The sequence below is a fragment of the Saimiri boliviensis genome, chromosome 9 (assembly GCF_048565385.1).
Source record: "Saimiri boliviensis isolate mSaiBol1 chromosome 9, mSaiBol1.pri, whole genome shotgun sequence".
In the NCBI taxonomy this organism is placed as follows: Eukaryota; Metazoa; Chordata; class Mammalia; order Primates; family Cebidae; genus Saimiri; species Saimiri boliviensis.
In genome coordinates, this window is record NC_133457.1 from 85230932 (window position 1) to 85245433 (window position 14502).

Genomic DNA, 14502 nt, shown 5'->3' on the forward strand with positions numbered 1-14502 from the left:
AGGAAGAAAATAATGTTAACCTTATGTGCATGGAGACAGAATCTAAGGACTTACAGATCAAAGGATACTGATAGTGGAAACAAGAGAGGTAGAATGGTCAAGGTAAGATCAGCATTTTCTTAGTCCAGTAACTGGTAGCTGGGAAGTGTATCTACTGAAGTTAGCATGATCATTAAGCTTAGAAAGGATATGAAAAAAAGGTAAACTATTATCCCTGCAGCCAAAAGACCAATCAAAGATTTCCTTGGTGGACGGGCCTTTGGACCCGTCACTAGTCTCATATGGAAGGCAAAGCCCTGAAACAGAAGCAAAGCCCAGCATAAAAAAAGAAGATCGTAACACATAAAATAATCCCATTTGGGGCGTTCACATGTTGGCATAGACTAAGGGAAGAAACAAAGGATTTTATTTGTTTAACAATTTATTTGCATTAAATAATAACAGAACTACTATTTGTTAAAATTTGTGTGACACAGATAATGGTTCTTAGAGAGAAAATCATTGCCTCAAAGGGTTATACCAGAAAAAAAGGAAGGCTGAACATTAATGAGCTAAGATTTCAACTCACAAAAGGCATGGAAGTTTTTTTTGTAAATAATTATAAAACTTTAAAAAATGACATTAAAGAAAATGAAATATACAGACATATTGATTCCATGAGTAGAAAGATTCACTCTCAGTATTACAGATGCCATTTGTTCCCAAATTGACTTACAGATTCAATATAGTTGAAATAAATACTATTTTAAAATAGTATTTTAGTTTTGTCAAATAAAATTTGACAAGATTGCTCCAAAATGCATCTGGAAGAGCAAAGGGCTCCAAATAACCATAAAGACCAGCTGCATTAGAGATAGGTAAGTGGGTATAAAAGCAATAAAGTATGATATTGTCATAGAAATAAACAAACATTCTACCATAGGCACATAACAGATAACCAAATGTGGACTCAGGAATCTGAACTGATATAATTCAAACAGGCTCAGCAGATTAGTGAGGAAATAATTGACCATTCCTGTGAATCAATAAGGATAAGTCCCTTGAAAAAGCATTTCTTAGGAGCAGAAATGTAAGTGGCAAAAAAGCCATGACAATGAAAAAACACTCAGTGTCATTAATATTTCAGAGAATTGCAAATTAAAACCAACAATTAAATGTTATTTTACAGTCACTAGTCTGGCAAATACTTAAATCCTGCCAATCCCATGCTTGGGGAAGTGTATGAAGCAAAGGAAACTCTCATGACTGCTGGTGGATGTATAAATTGAAATTACTTTGGAAAATATATTTGAGGTTATCCAGTAATGTGTGTATCATGTAACTACATAATTCTGTTCTATTTCTAGGTATATGACTTCAACTCCTGCACAAGTATACCAGGTAACATGTACAAAAATGGTAAGAGCAGCATTGTCTAAAATAGCACAATTATGAAAATGGCCTGTATTGATTTCCCTTTGCTGCTTAACCAATAACCACAGATTACATGGTTTAAAACATTTATCATCTCACACTTCTTAGAGGTCAGAAGTCTGAGCTCAGCCTAGCTGCATTTGCTACTCATGGCTGAAGTCAAGTTGTTAGCTGGGCTGCGTTTATTTCTTTCTAGAGCTTGGGGTTCTCTCTCAAGTTGCTGTGATACAGTTGGCAGAATTCAGCTTCTTGCAACTGTGTGATTGGAGTTTTCATTTGCTTGCTGGCTGTTGACTGGGGACCTCTCTCCGCTTTAGAGGATACCAGCAACTCCTTGCCATGTGACTATATCCTGGTTTGAATCTCTCTGATTTTATTTAAGAATTCATCTGAATAGATTAGGCCATCTATGATCATCTTCTCAACTTAAAATCCACTGATTTGGGATTGTAATTACATCTGCAAAGTCTCGTCACAGCAGCGCCTAGGTTGTTGTGTGATCCAGTAAGTGGGAGAAGGTATCTGTACACCAGGGTTTGATTATTTTGAGGCACATCCCAGAATTCTGCCTGCTACACAATCCAAATATTCTATGTCATTAGAGTGAATAATTATATGGTTTAAGATATAGTCATGTGACAGAAAAACTTACAGCAGTGAAAACAAAGTTGAGTTACATATATTAGGATGAATGTCAAAAGTACCTTAATAGAAAAAATTAAGTAATAAAAATATTACAGCATGATTCCACTAATATAAATGCCAAAAATGTACAGAATTGCACATAGTTTATGTTTATAATACACATAGGTGCAGAATACACATCTAAATATAATGAAGATGGTTAGCACAGATTTAGAAAAGACTTCTGAATTGGAAGGCAGAAAATGGGTGCAATTAGGGAGAGAATGCAGGGGGATTTAAACTGAATATTAATGTTCTTGTTAAGGTGGTGTTATAAAAATATATAAGTACTGTAATATATTTTTAAAATGCTATATATGCTTATTCTCTACATTTTTGTATGATAAATTTTTCAATAAAATATTTCAAGATAAAATTAAATATGTTGAAAAAATATTTCACTTACAAAAGCAACAAAAAATGAAATAACTGCAGTTTCAATGTAAAAAATCTGTTGAATATGCTAAATAATGACTTGAATGAATAGAAATAGGTATCTCTTAATCATAGGATCCAATATTATCAAGCTGTCAAAGACAGAGTTTAAAAGACCAAATTTGTCAGCATTTTCTATTAAATATATAATGTATGTGTGACTTCCAGCTTAACACAAACAGGAAAAAGATTAATAGTAAGTCCTTTCAATATTTCCATAAAACTTCTCGTTTTATTTTCTAATCTTTCCCTGAAAAATGAAACTAACTTTAGTAATTTGCTGCCATTGTGCTGCCCATCTGGAGCAAATGCTGTGTTCTTCCTGGTGCTGCTTTATGGGTGCATTTCTATCAGCAAGTTCTGCTGTAACCAATGCATTTAAGGAGTGTGAAGAGGAACTGGCTCCATCTTCCCGGCTCTAATTTCTCAAATAATGTCTGTGAATATAGTTTTCGCAACCTGACTACCTAATTAAGAAAGTGACATGTTTGGAAAAGATTTTAAATGCCAGTGTTTGTCAAGCTGTTTGTTTAGTGAACTCTCTGGGTACACTGTTACACAAGAACTGTCTTAATTAAGGTTAATTGGTGCATAATTAGAGCCACTGCCTTTGGAAAAGATTCTGCTGGTGGTAAAGCAATGAGAACCCTTAATGTCTAGACTGAAGGACAAAGCAATTGCAATCAGCCAAATTTCAAGATATACCCTTTGCCTTACACAGAAGCTATGCCCCTGTTCTTTCCTGTTTGGAAAAGTATCTCTTTCAAGTGTTTGGAAACTTCTTGCAGACTTTGTATACCACCATTCTTTTAATAAAATTATTTTTAGTGTGTGTGTGTGTGTGTGTGTGTGTATATATATATATATATATATATATATATATATATATATATATACACTTTTTTTTGTTTGTTTGTTTTTGTTTTTGAGACAGAGTCTTGCTGTCGCCAGGAGCCAGGCTGGAATGCAATGGCGCAATCTTGGCTCACTGCAATCTCCACCTCCTGGGTTCAAAGCAATTCTCCTGCCTCAGCCTCCCGTGTAGCTGGGACTATAGGCGCACACCACTATGCCCAGCTAATTTTTGTATTTTTTAGTAGAGATGGGGTTTTACCATGTTGGCCAGGATGATCTTGATCTCTTGACCTTGTGATCCACCCACCTCGGCCTCCCAAAGTGCTGGGATTACAGGCATGAGCCACCATGCCTGGCCTTTTGTATATATTATATATATATGTAAAACATCATATTTTATATAAATATTTGCATTGAAATGATTACTACAGTCAAGCCAATTAACATATCCTTCATTTCACATAAATACCTTCTGTGTATGTGTGTGTGTGTGTGTGTGTGTGTTTGTGTGTGTGTGTGGCAAGAGCACAAAAATCTACTCTTTTATCAAATTTCCAGCATACAATACAATGCTATGAACTAGAGTCCATCCACCTGCTGAACATTAGATCTACTCTAGATTTATTCGTCGGAAAAACTGCAACTTTGTACCTTTTTGTCTACATCTCTCCATCTCCCCCTACCTCTGGTAACCACCCTTCTACTCTATTTTTACATACTCAAGCTTTTTAAAAATGCTGCATACAAGAAAGATCATGAAGTATGTTTTCTTTTCTGTGTCTGGCTTATTTCACTTAGCATAATATCCCAAGATTCCTCGTGTTGTAAATGGCAGGATCTCCTTCCTTTCTAAGGCTGAATAATACTCTGTTTTGTGTGTGCATGTATTACAATTTCTTTTATCCAATCATCTGTCACCAGACACTTAGGTTGTTTTTATATCTTGGCTATTGTGAATAATGCTTCGTTAAACATGGGAGTGCAAATATCTTTACAAAGTGCTGATTTCATTTGCTTTGAGCATATGGAGGAATAGGAATTGCTGGATCGTATGGTAGTTCCATGTTTAATTCTTGAGGAATTTCTATACCGTTTTCCACTGTGATTGTGCCCGTTGCCATTCCCACCAAAAGTGCTCAGGGGTTCTATTTTCTCTACATCCATGTCAACAGTCATTATCTTTTGCATTTTTGATAATAGCCAACTAACAAGTGTGAGGTGATATCTCATTGTTGTTTTGATTTTAATTTCCCTCTTTTTTGGTGATGTTGTACACCTTTTCATATACCTGTTGGTCATTTCTATGTCTTCATTGGAGAAATGTCTATTCACATCCTTTGCTCATTTTTCAATTGCATTATTCATTTTATGCTATTGAGTTGTCCTATCCATAAAATCATTGCTGAAACCAGTTTTATGCAGCTTTTTGCCTGCTTTTTCTTTTCTGGGAGTTCTATGATTTCAGGTCTTATATATAAGTCTTTAATTAATTTGGAGTTGATTTTTGTGTGTGGCATAAGAGTCCAGTATCATTATTCTACATGTGAATATCCAGTTTCCAGCTCCATTTATTGAAGAGACTATCCTTTTTCCCCGTGTCGTCTTGGTGGTGTTACTGAGAACTAGTTATTTTGTATTTCCTTGAGTTTATTACTGGGATCTCTGTTCTGTTCCATTAGTTCATGTGTCTGTTTTTATGCCAGTACCAAGATGTTTCAAGATGTTTTGATTATTACAGGTTTGCAATGTAATTTGAAATCAGATACTGTGATTCCTCAAATTTTGTTTTTCTTAAGATTGCTTTAGCTATTTAGAGTCCTTTGTGGTTCCCTAGGCATTTTAGAATTTTATTTCTATTTCTGTGAAAAGAGCCATTGGAATATTGATAGAGTTTGCCTTGAATTTATTTATCACTTTGAAGAGTATGGACATTTTAACAGTATTAATTCCTTCAATCCATCAACACAGAATATCTTTCCACTTACTCATGTCTTCTTCAGTGTCTTTCATCAATGTTTTATAGTTTTCAGTGTACAGATATTTTTACCTTCATGGTCAAATTTGTTCCTAATTATTTTATTCTTTTTGATATTATCGTAAATATGGATAAAGCAATTCTGATTCCAGCCTCATGGTAGTTAGAAGAAAACAACATATAATCAATTCAGTGGCGGGCTGCTCATTTTCTAAACTATGTTATTAAGTCAGGCGGCCGGGCATGGTGGCTCAAGCCTGTAATCCCAGCACTTTGGGAGGCCAAAGTGGGTGGATCACGAGGTCAAGAGATCGAGACCATCGTGGCCAACATGGTGAAACCCTGTCTTTACTAAAAATACAAAAAAAAAAAAATTAGCAGGGCATGGGTGGCGTGTGCTTGTAGTCCCAGCTACCCGGGAAGTTGAGGCAGTAGAATTGCTTGAACCTAGGCTGGGCCTGGTGGCTCAAGCCTGTAATCCCAGCACTTTGGGAGGCCGAGGCGAGTGGATCACGAAGTCAAGAGATCGAGACCATCCTGGTCAACATGGTGAAACCCCGTCTCTACTAAAAATACAAAAAATTAGCTGGGCATGGTGGCACATGCCTGTAATCCCAGCTACTCAGGAGGCTGAGGCAGAATTGCCTGAACCCAGGAGGCGGAGGTTGCGGTGAGCCGAGATCGTGCCATTGCACTCCAGCCTGGGTAACAAGAGCGAAACTCTGTCTCAAATAAATAAATAAATAAATAAATAAATAAATAAATAAATAAAAGAATTGCTTGAACCTGGGAGGCGGAGGTTGCAGTGAGCCGAGATCGTACCACTGCACTCCAGCCTGGTGCCTGGTGACAGAACGAGATTCTGTCTCAAAAAAAAAATTTAAGTCAGGCAAAGATGAGTCAATTCCATTTTCTCTGTTCTTCTTACCCTTTCCTCTGCAAAAAGGGAGAAGCTAGGTGGATGGGAAGATGAGCATAGAAAACACAGGCAACCTTTTATTAAGGGACTTCTCAGTAATGGAGAAATGACTAGGAAGAATGTGGTGGGCTGTTCTCATGTCTATCAGTGGCACGATGGTGTATCATAGTGCATCATAAATCTGCTTTTCTCATAAGTCTGGCTTTCTTAATAGTGAGGGCACCAAATACTAAAATGAATGCCAAGGGAAGTCATACAAATTTTATTGGTACTTTTAAAAATAAGACACAAGTGCCTAGCAGTGCCTGACCTAAAATAAGAACTTATACTTGGAAGCCAGAAATTGTCTGGAATTTCCATTAAAAAAAAAAAAAAAAAAAAAAAACGAATCAAAACAAGGACCATTTCGTCTACTTACTGTTCGTTTATTTTTTTTAAAAAAATTTCCAATCCATTGTGGACCAATATTGTTATAAAATACAATATAAATGAGGTACTAAAACCTAAATAAGATAAAATTCAAGACCAAATATATTATTGTGAGATTCAACAGACATAAAATAGAGTTGAATTGTTATGAGTTTGTAATTTTCTGTACTAATCTCTATGAAGACTTGTAAGAAACAGTTCTTGCAGCAGTGCAGGTCTGTGGAACTTATGTTGAATACAACTGGACCAGATAATGTGTCAAAGTATTTATTTCCTGGATGTTTTGAGCAAAATTCACATCTGTTTGCTCTTTCTCCAATTGGTTGTTGCTTTATAATATATCTTCTCTCTTCCCCATAAAGGGCTGAAATGTTCATAAATTTGTGAAGACTTTTGTTCAGGCCAGATCTGCCTACCCTTCTGACAAGTTTAGATATTCTTCAAAGAATACTTTATTGCTTCAGAGAGAGGATTTACTGCTCCATAAAGAAATAATAATATGTGCTAACAGGTGCATTGCTTGCGTTTGTATTCAGTTTAAATGCATTGGCTTTTTTGACAGATGAACCCTTGATAACATCAGTTACTATTTCTTCTTAACTTTCCTTGAAACTTAAAAAAAATGTTCCACTTAGAACTAATAGTGGTATGTTTACATAAAGTAGTGGGCTTGGGATCAGTTTCCTCTAAATGATTGGGCCTTGCTTGTCTGTTGTGTTCACCTGAAAATTGAGCCTCTGTCTCTGAAAACTCAGTAGGAAGGCTTTTTCTTCAGAAGCAGAAATATAAGAAAACTAATATTTCATTAAGTGTAAGAAAACTTTCTGTCCCACTGCAGAGCAGGCTGAAAGATGCTGTTTTATTAATTAGAGTGAGGAGCTTAATAGGCTACTCCCAAGTCTGGCAGGTGAGTCTCTGCACCTTCTAATGGTGCTTTCTAACTTGTAAGACTTTGAATCATAGACACATACTCTGAAGGCCAAGGAATTAATTTATCACCTGAAAGAGATGGGGTATTACAGGCCTCTTTTCAGAAGAATGTTTTGTTCATTATTCGGAACAGTAGTATATATAGATTTTGGTTAGCCCACATCTAAGTTGATTCTGTGTACCAGCATCTTGTAAGCATCAGCAATTTGCAAGTTTTCAGGAAATTGAGAAGCAATGAAATACATGAATGTCGAATGCTCTGCTGAACATGACTAAATCTCCTTAATGGCTTTGAGGACAGTTCAGGATTTTCCCATTTCTCTGTGTAATCATTAAAAGCAACACTTGTCACAGTGCTGGACAACAAACACAAAAGGATTGAATCATGGACTGATTCTGTTTTATTCTATGACACATTCCAACTATTTATTGAGCAAAATTCTGATAACTTTGTTCATCATTCAACCATTTAAACTGGAGTTATAGAGTTAAGGGGATGAGAAGGTATTCAATCTTTTCCAATATAATTATTTCACATGTAAGAGTCTTTTCTCAAAGCATTTACCTGAAGAGAAGTTGATTTTTAAAGTCATTCTATTGTTTAATTTTTTTCAAATGAAACATTTTTAAATAACATCATATTTCCTTATTTTGGTCTCCCTACTAATTATAAAGGAATGTTCTACCCTAGGTCTGCTGAAGTAACTACTAAGAATTAATCAGAACAGTGTAAGAATATTCTACTTACCAGGTAATTTTATATGCAAATTAAGGACTTCTAATTTATGTGACCCAAGGAATGCAAAAAATTGGATCAGAAAATAACTTAAATTTTTGGCCATTTAAAAATCTGTTTTTCTACCTGAAATCACAGTAAATAGAAAATATCAACATGGAATATCTTTTTAGAGTGTACAAACAGGAAACTATTAGATTGAAACACATAAAATTGCCATACTTGTGGGTCAAAAATTGTTCAAATATTGGCAATTTTAGGTGATTTAGCCTAACAGCTGATATGGCAGGTGTTTCAAATATCTGCCTCTACAAAGAGCAACTTGGATACTTTTGATAGACATCCTAAAATTTCCCAGAGAGTCATATTTTCTTTAGTGTAATTTGAAATTAAAACAGACCTGTTTATGAAAAAGAAGGGGGAAAAAAGACAGATTTATCTCTTTTATGCTAACAGGTTAGCATAAAAAGGAAATATAGGGATAATCAATGAAGTAGTTTAATGGACTGTAAGTGTGGCATTTAAAAGCAACATATCTTTTCTCTATATTCAGACTGACATTTGAAAGAGATATGTTGAAGTGAATAATAATTTGAAGGGATTTTTTTCCCTTTATTGCTGACTTCAAGATATAAAAATATATTTGCATCTCAGGCCCTTAACTTTTTTGCCTTGGTTTAAGGTTATAGAAAGCTTTATATAAATCTTTGTATTGGTTTTTTATGCATTAAAATGAGTGATCATGCTGAGTTTTTCATTTACTGTTGATTTTAAGATATTCAAAACTTAGTTCTATAAGTGATTGGTATTGCTCAAGTACAACCTCATTTGGAACGGAGACCTACATATCTATGGCCACATAAATAGGATTCCAAGGAAACATTACACTCCAAGTGAGTTTATTTAAACTCTCCATTGATTTTGGATGCTTAGAAGTAATTTCCATCAAAATATCACCATAGTTAACAGTAATTTGGCTCTTTAAACATCTACATTCTGTATTGGAAAAGCATGTCATGCTAGATTTGTGAGCACGAAGCAGCCACGTGACTTTTTGAACAATGGCAAAGTAAATGTGTTTCTGATTTCACATCTCTAGCACTATTCAAGTGTTTATAGCATTAATACCTAAAATATATGCTTTACGATTGAGGGGAAAAAGTCATTTCACGCCAAGCTAATAAGCACATTCTTAAGAATTATACCTTTATTACTCTGTACTTATAAAATATGGCTTATCAGTGATCAACTCTATTACATTTTATTCTTAAGTGTATAAATCTCAAGAGTGTCCTTCAAACTTTTTCATCTTTATGTTTCATTAAACAAAACGAGTTATCCCATCTCACTAACGTGCCAGGAACTGGGCAAGATGTTTTTGTATCTCTTAGCTTACTTTATTGTCACTTACAACTCTATGAGTAGCTGTGATCTCTATTACCTATCCTTGGGCATAAGGATTGCACACCTAGTGACTAGAAGGAGGAGATTTGAAACCAGTCTTTCTTCTTTTATACTGTGAGAGTTGCCCTGAAATGCACATTGCAGGTATAGTTAGGTGTTTTGAAATTTCTACACTATAGCGTCTTAGACTTTAATAAAAATTATCTGAAAATCTTGCTAAAATGCCGACTCTGATGCAGTAGATTGGGGTGGGGTGGGAGAGTCTACATTTCTGATATGCTCCTAGGTGATGCTAATGCTGCTGGTCCAGCAATCCACTTAGAGCATTAAGTACCCACACTACTGGAGCCGTGGCCAGTTAAAGAGTTAAGGCCTGCACTTTAAAATGAAGACGTCTTTGAGATAAAGCAGGTGTCAGAAATAAAAATCAGCCATATTCTAATAAGGCAACTATAAAACATGGTACTATAGGTGTGAGAGTTCCTAGAGCCTACAAAATTAAATAGGAGTCGGGAAAATTAGCCAAGAATGTTTTAATTTAGATGAGCTATACAAGATAGAAATAATGGAATAGGGATGATCAAAAATAGGACAGTCAGGGATAAAACAGGGAACAAGAAAATGGGAGGGGATGTTCTGGCATTTATGTCATGACCTGCCACCACACCCTGTTACAAGTGGCTTCTGGCAAGTGAATACTTAAAAAGATACTGTACTTGGGAATACACTTTATGCATAGTACAGAACTGTCAAAATTCGTCTAATTGTTTTCTCCCTGAATGCTTGTTCACTTGCCTATGAATGAATGAGAGCAGGAAGTTTTAACTGAGATCAGGCACTCTGGGTTACCTATTAACTAGCTTTTGTTTAGTAGCAGTACTTTCATCTGTTGTGTGCTACCACATAACAGTCAATGTGTTATCCTGGGTGCAGCAGTAGCAGCAGCATCTGGGAACTTATTAGAAATGCAAATTATTGGTCCCTACCCCAGACCTACTGAATCTGAATCTGCATTTTAGCAAGATCTGTGGGTGATTCCTATGTGCATTAAAATATGAATTGCATTGATATAGTAGAAAACAGGAGTCTAGAAGAATGGTCCAGTTGGTTGCTAAGTTTTGTGGGAACACAGAGAGGTTTGGGAAAGAAAGAATTCTTTATAGGCTTACCAAAGAGATGAATCCCAGAGAGCATGAGGATCCTGGCTTAACTGAATCAAAGCTGCAAATTCAATGCCACTGCTTGGAGCAGAAAAGAGCTCTTTGGATAAGCTTGTTAAGTTGGGCACATCAGGAATTCCTGATGGCTCAGTAGGATTGCCTCTCAGAGCCAGAATGCCTATGCAGTTACTTCCTCGGCACCATCCATAATCACCCATGACCAGATCCCAAAACGAGATTTCGTAGCTCAGTTCAACAACAGTTTCCTCTATTGCTTGAGTAACCCTGCACCATAGCCCAGGAAAAGCACATGTGAGGAGTTAAAATTGTTTTAAAAAATACACCAGACTCTCCTTTGGCAGAATGTTTTCACTCCTTTGTAGAAAGTTCTGTCTTCAAGATATCTCAACCCTCATTATCTTAAACTGTTGTCAACGAGATCAAAAGCAGCTGAAGCAGGACAAGCCAACAGCTTACAACTTCTTGTCTTTTCCTTTCTTATGACATCAAGCACGTTGCTGCAACTGGTTTACAGGCTGTATTAATTAGTATCTTTCGTGTTACCAACCTTCCCAAATGACCTTTATTTAGTGCACAACTCTGGACTTATTTGGACAGTTCTTCTGGCCTTAGATGGCGTGTGTTTATGGTCCACTGTCAGCTTGGCGAGGGGACAGATGTTCAAGTTTGCCTATGTAGGCCACTTCATCTCTGCTCTGTGTGATCTCTGCTCTTCCAGCAGGCTAGCTCAAGTTTGTTTATATGTCAATAGCAAGGTTCCCAGGTGTTGCCAAGCACACCCAGTCTCTGAGGCTCAAGCTGGAACCAGCATACTGCCATTTCTGTTCCATTTCATTGACAAAAGCAAGTCACATGCCATCCAAGACTCAAGAGTGGAGAAACAGATATAAAGTGCTTCAGTGCCGTAAATGCTGTGACTACAATGAGGGGAAGAATTTTGTCCCTTTTTGCAATCAACATGCCACACAGGCCAAATAAAAGATCAGAAGACTTTCACAGACAGGGACTATGTTTCATTCATCTTGATTTCTCTAGCACCATCTTGGTGTGCTCAGCATCTGACATACTTTGGGCATTTAACAAATGTCTTAGAAAGAGTTTAATTCATTTTGTTTTGCTCTTTAAATAAGCTTTAAAATCTCTGATCAGAATCCAAATTCTGTTGAAATGTGATTATCATACTCATGGCGGGGATCAGAACATGCCACTTCAAAATATGCTACATTGGCATAAGGATTATTTTGAGCCAATGACAGTTGAGAAAGAGCAGATTTAGAAAGAGCTGCCTGCATTCCTCCATCTGACTATATGCAAGACATACATTTCCATTTTTATTGGTGTCCCCCTCTCCAGAACCAGGAAAAGAATGACTTCAGAGATGACTCCCTCCTGAGATGGCATTGAAATGAGTCCACGTAAGCAAACATTACTAAATAACCCTTGTTTATCACTAGTTTACCTCATATATTTACCTTTCCATAATTTACTGCCTCCGGAAGCCCACAATCTCTTTTCTTTGTCTAGTCACTTTCCACAATGTATTGCCATTTGTTAAAACACCGTATAAGTCCTGAAGTCTAACCACTCCTTTGGGTTCTTACTTTTTCTATATGAAGCTCCTTTGCATGTAAATTTTTTCTCCTCTTTTTTGAGTTTAATTTACAGGTTCCAGCCATGGAAGCTAAGAGGATAGATGAAAAGTTTTTCTTTCCCTAAACTCACAAAGATGACCTGATTACCGGATTGGGATAACTTTTTGTGCAGTTGTATATTTGACAACTTACAGAAAGAACCACAGTAAAAAGAAAAAAAAAAAGACAACTAGAAAACATAAAATTTGAATGACATTTTTGAAAATGAGCTTTGCCCCACTTAATATAAATCTGTACAAAATTTTTCACCTGAAGATTTTTTTTTACAAAATCACTTATAAGGATAAATACTGTGAGAACACTAAAAATATAATTGCATAATTGCAAGTTTAAGCAAAAGTTGTGGTATACCCACATGACAGAATATAAAGCATTCATTATGATGACATGAATGGAAAATATAATATTAATATTAAAATATAAATACTTGTATTTTATACTTATGTTTTATAGATACAAATATTTTATTTATATAAATATAAATTATGAAAATTACAAGTATTTATATCTGATATTTTTATATTTTAACAGAATATAAATGCGTAATATAGAAAATAATTATGTTTTAATAATTTATATTCATATGTTTATAAATAAAAATATAATTTATATCAATAAGTTTGTTAATATAAACAATTTTATATATAATGCATATTATTTAAATAGAAAATAGAAAAATATTTATACATTATTATTATATATAATATAAACATACATAACCATAAGACAGACAGTATGACTAAATGCAAGGCATGGATATACCTGGGTAGAGGAGCTAAAGTTTATATATATATATATATATATATATATATATATATATATACACACACACATACACGCACACACACACATCTATATTTAAATTTGTATGCATTTTCTATTTTCTAAATATCCTGCAATACAAATACAGATATGCTTAAAATAAAAAATTAACATAAGGAAAGACAAAAGACAAATGGAAGGATAGAGGTAGGGGAGATAATCCCTTATCTGTTCTAGAAGAACCTTTTTCTATAACGTCACATGTTGTTATATAAGTTAATTTAATTCATGTTCTTACCTTTTCATAGGACCACAACAAAATCATGGAGAAATTTTCCTCCAGTAAACAAGTTAAATAGTTCAACTATCTTCAAAGCCATGGAAATCCACTTTCCTAGAAATCTTCATTGGGAAGAGCATATAGATCTCAGCCAACAGAGCAGCACAGATATGGGGACAAAGACCTAATGTTGCTAACCTCACTGGAGAAGTTGAGCACCAAGGAAAATCCTAAAGAATTAATTAAAGATCACACAGAGATGTGTGGAAGGCAGCAGAACCAGTCCTTCCCAAGTGTCTTGGTGGAAGCAGAGGGTAAAGATGCAGAGGGGCAGAGGATGCCAGCCCTAATTTTAAGAAGCCATGTGATGATTGCAAAAGGAGAGGACACAAGATCTGCTCACTCAGATCCACAGGTAAATCAGGAATGGAGGGGAAATTTGGAGAGGACTGTTGGTGAAATTGGAGTCAGAGAGTAGTTTCAATTTGTAGTCCTTACTGGGATATAACTGCTCCTTGGGCTGACTTGCACTGGAGACATGTCCGTTTCATCAGCATCTAATTATTTTTAATCTCATTTAAGAAGCTTTCTCCTTTTCCCTCCTCAGCTTTTTCTCCATTTTCCTTCTCTTCTTCTTCCACTTATTTTTTTTTCTTTTTTCTCTCCCTTTTCTTCCTATTCCTCCCCATTTCTTATCTCCTGAATCACTGCCAATTACCAGCACAAGGGAGCCCTCCCAATTGATGAATGTATAAACCCCAAATTGTTATTTTGATGATCCCTAAGGTTTGCTACTCCCTCCTTACAGTTGACAGTCATTCCCATTCACTTCTACTTCAGTACTGTC

At 35.6% G+C, this 14502-nt stretch overlaps 1 long non-coding RNA gene across 1 annotated transcript; it reads left to right on the forward strand.

The window, feature by feature from the left end:
* The first annotated feature begins 8133 nt into the window (after window positions 1–8133).
* LOC141585533 (uncharacterized) lies at window positions 8134–14083 on the forward strand. Its single transcript, XR_012519080.1, has 3 exons — window positions 8134–8391; window positions 12315–12376; window positions 13684–14083. It is a non-coding gene; the product is annotated as an uncharacterized LOC141585533 (long non-coding RNA).
* The last annotated feature ends 419 nt before the right edge of the window (window positions 14084–14502 follow it).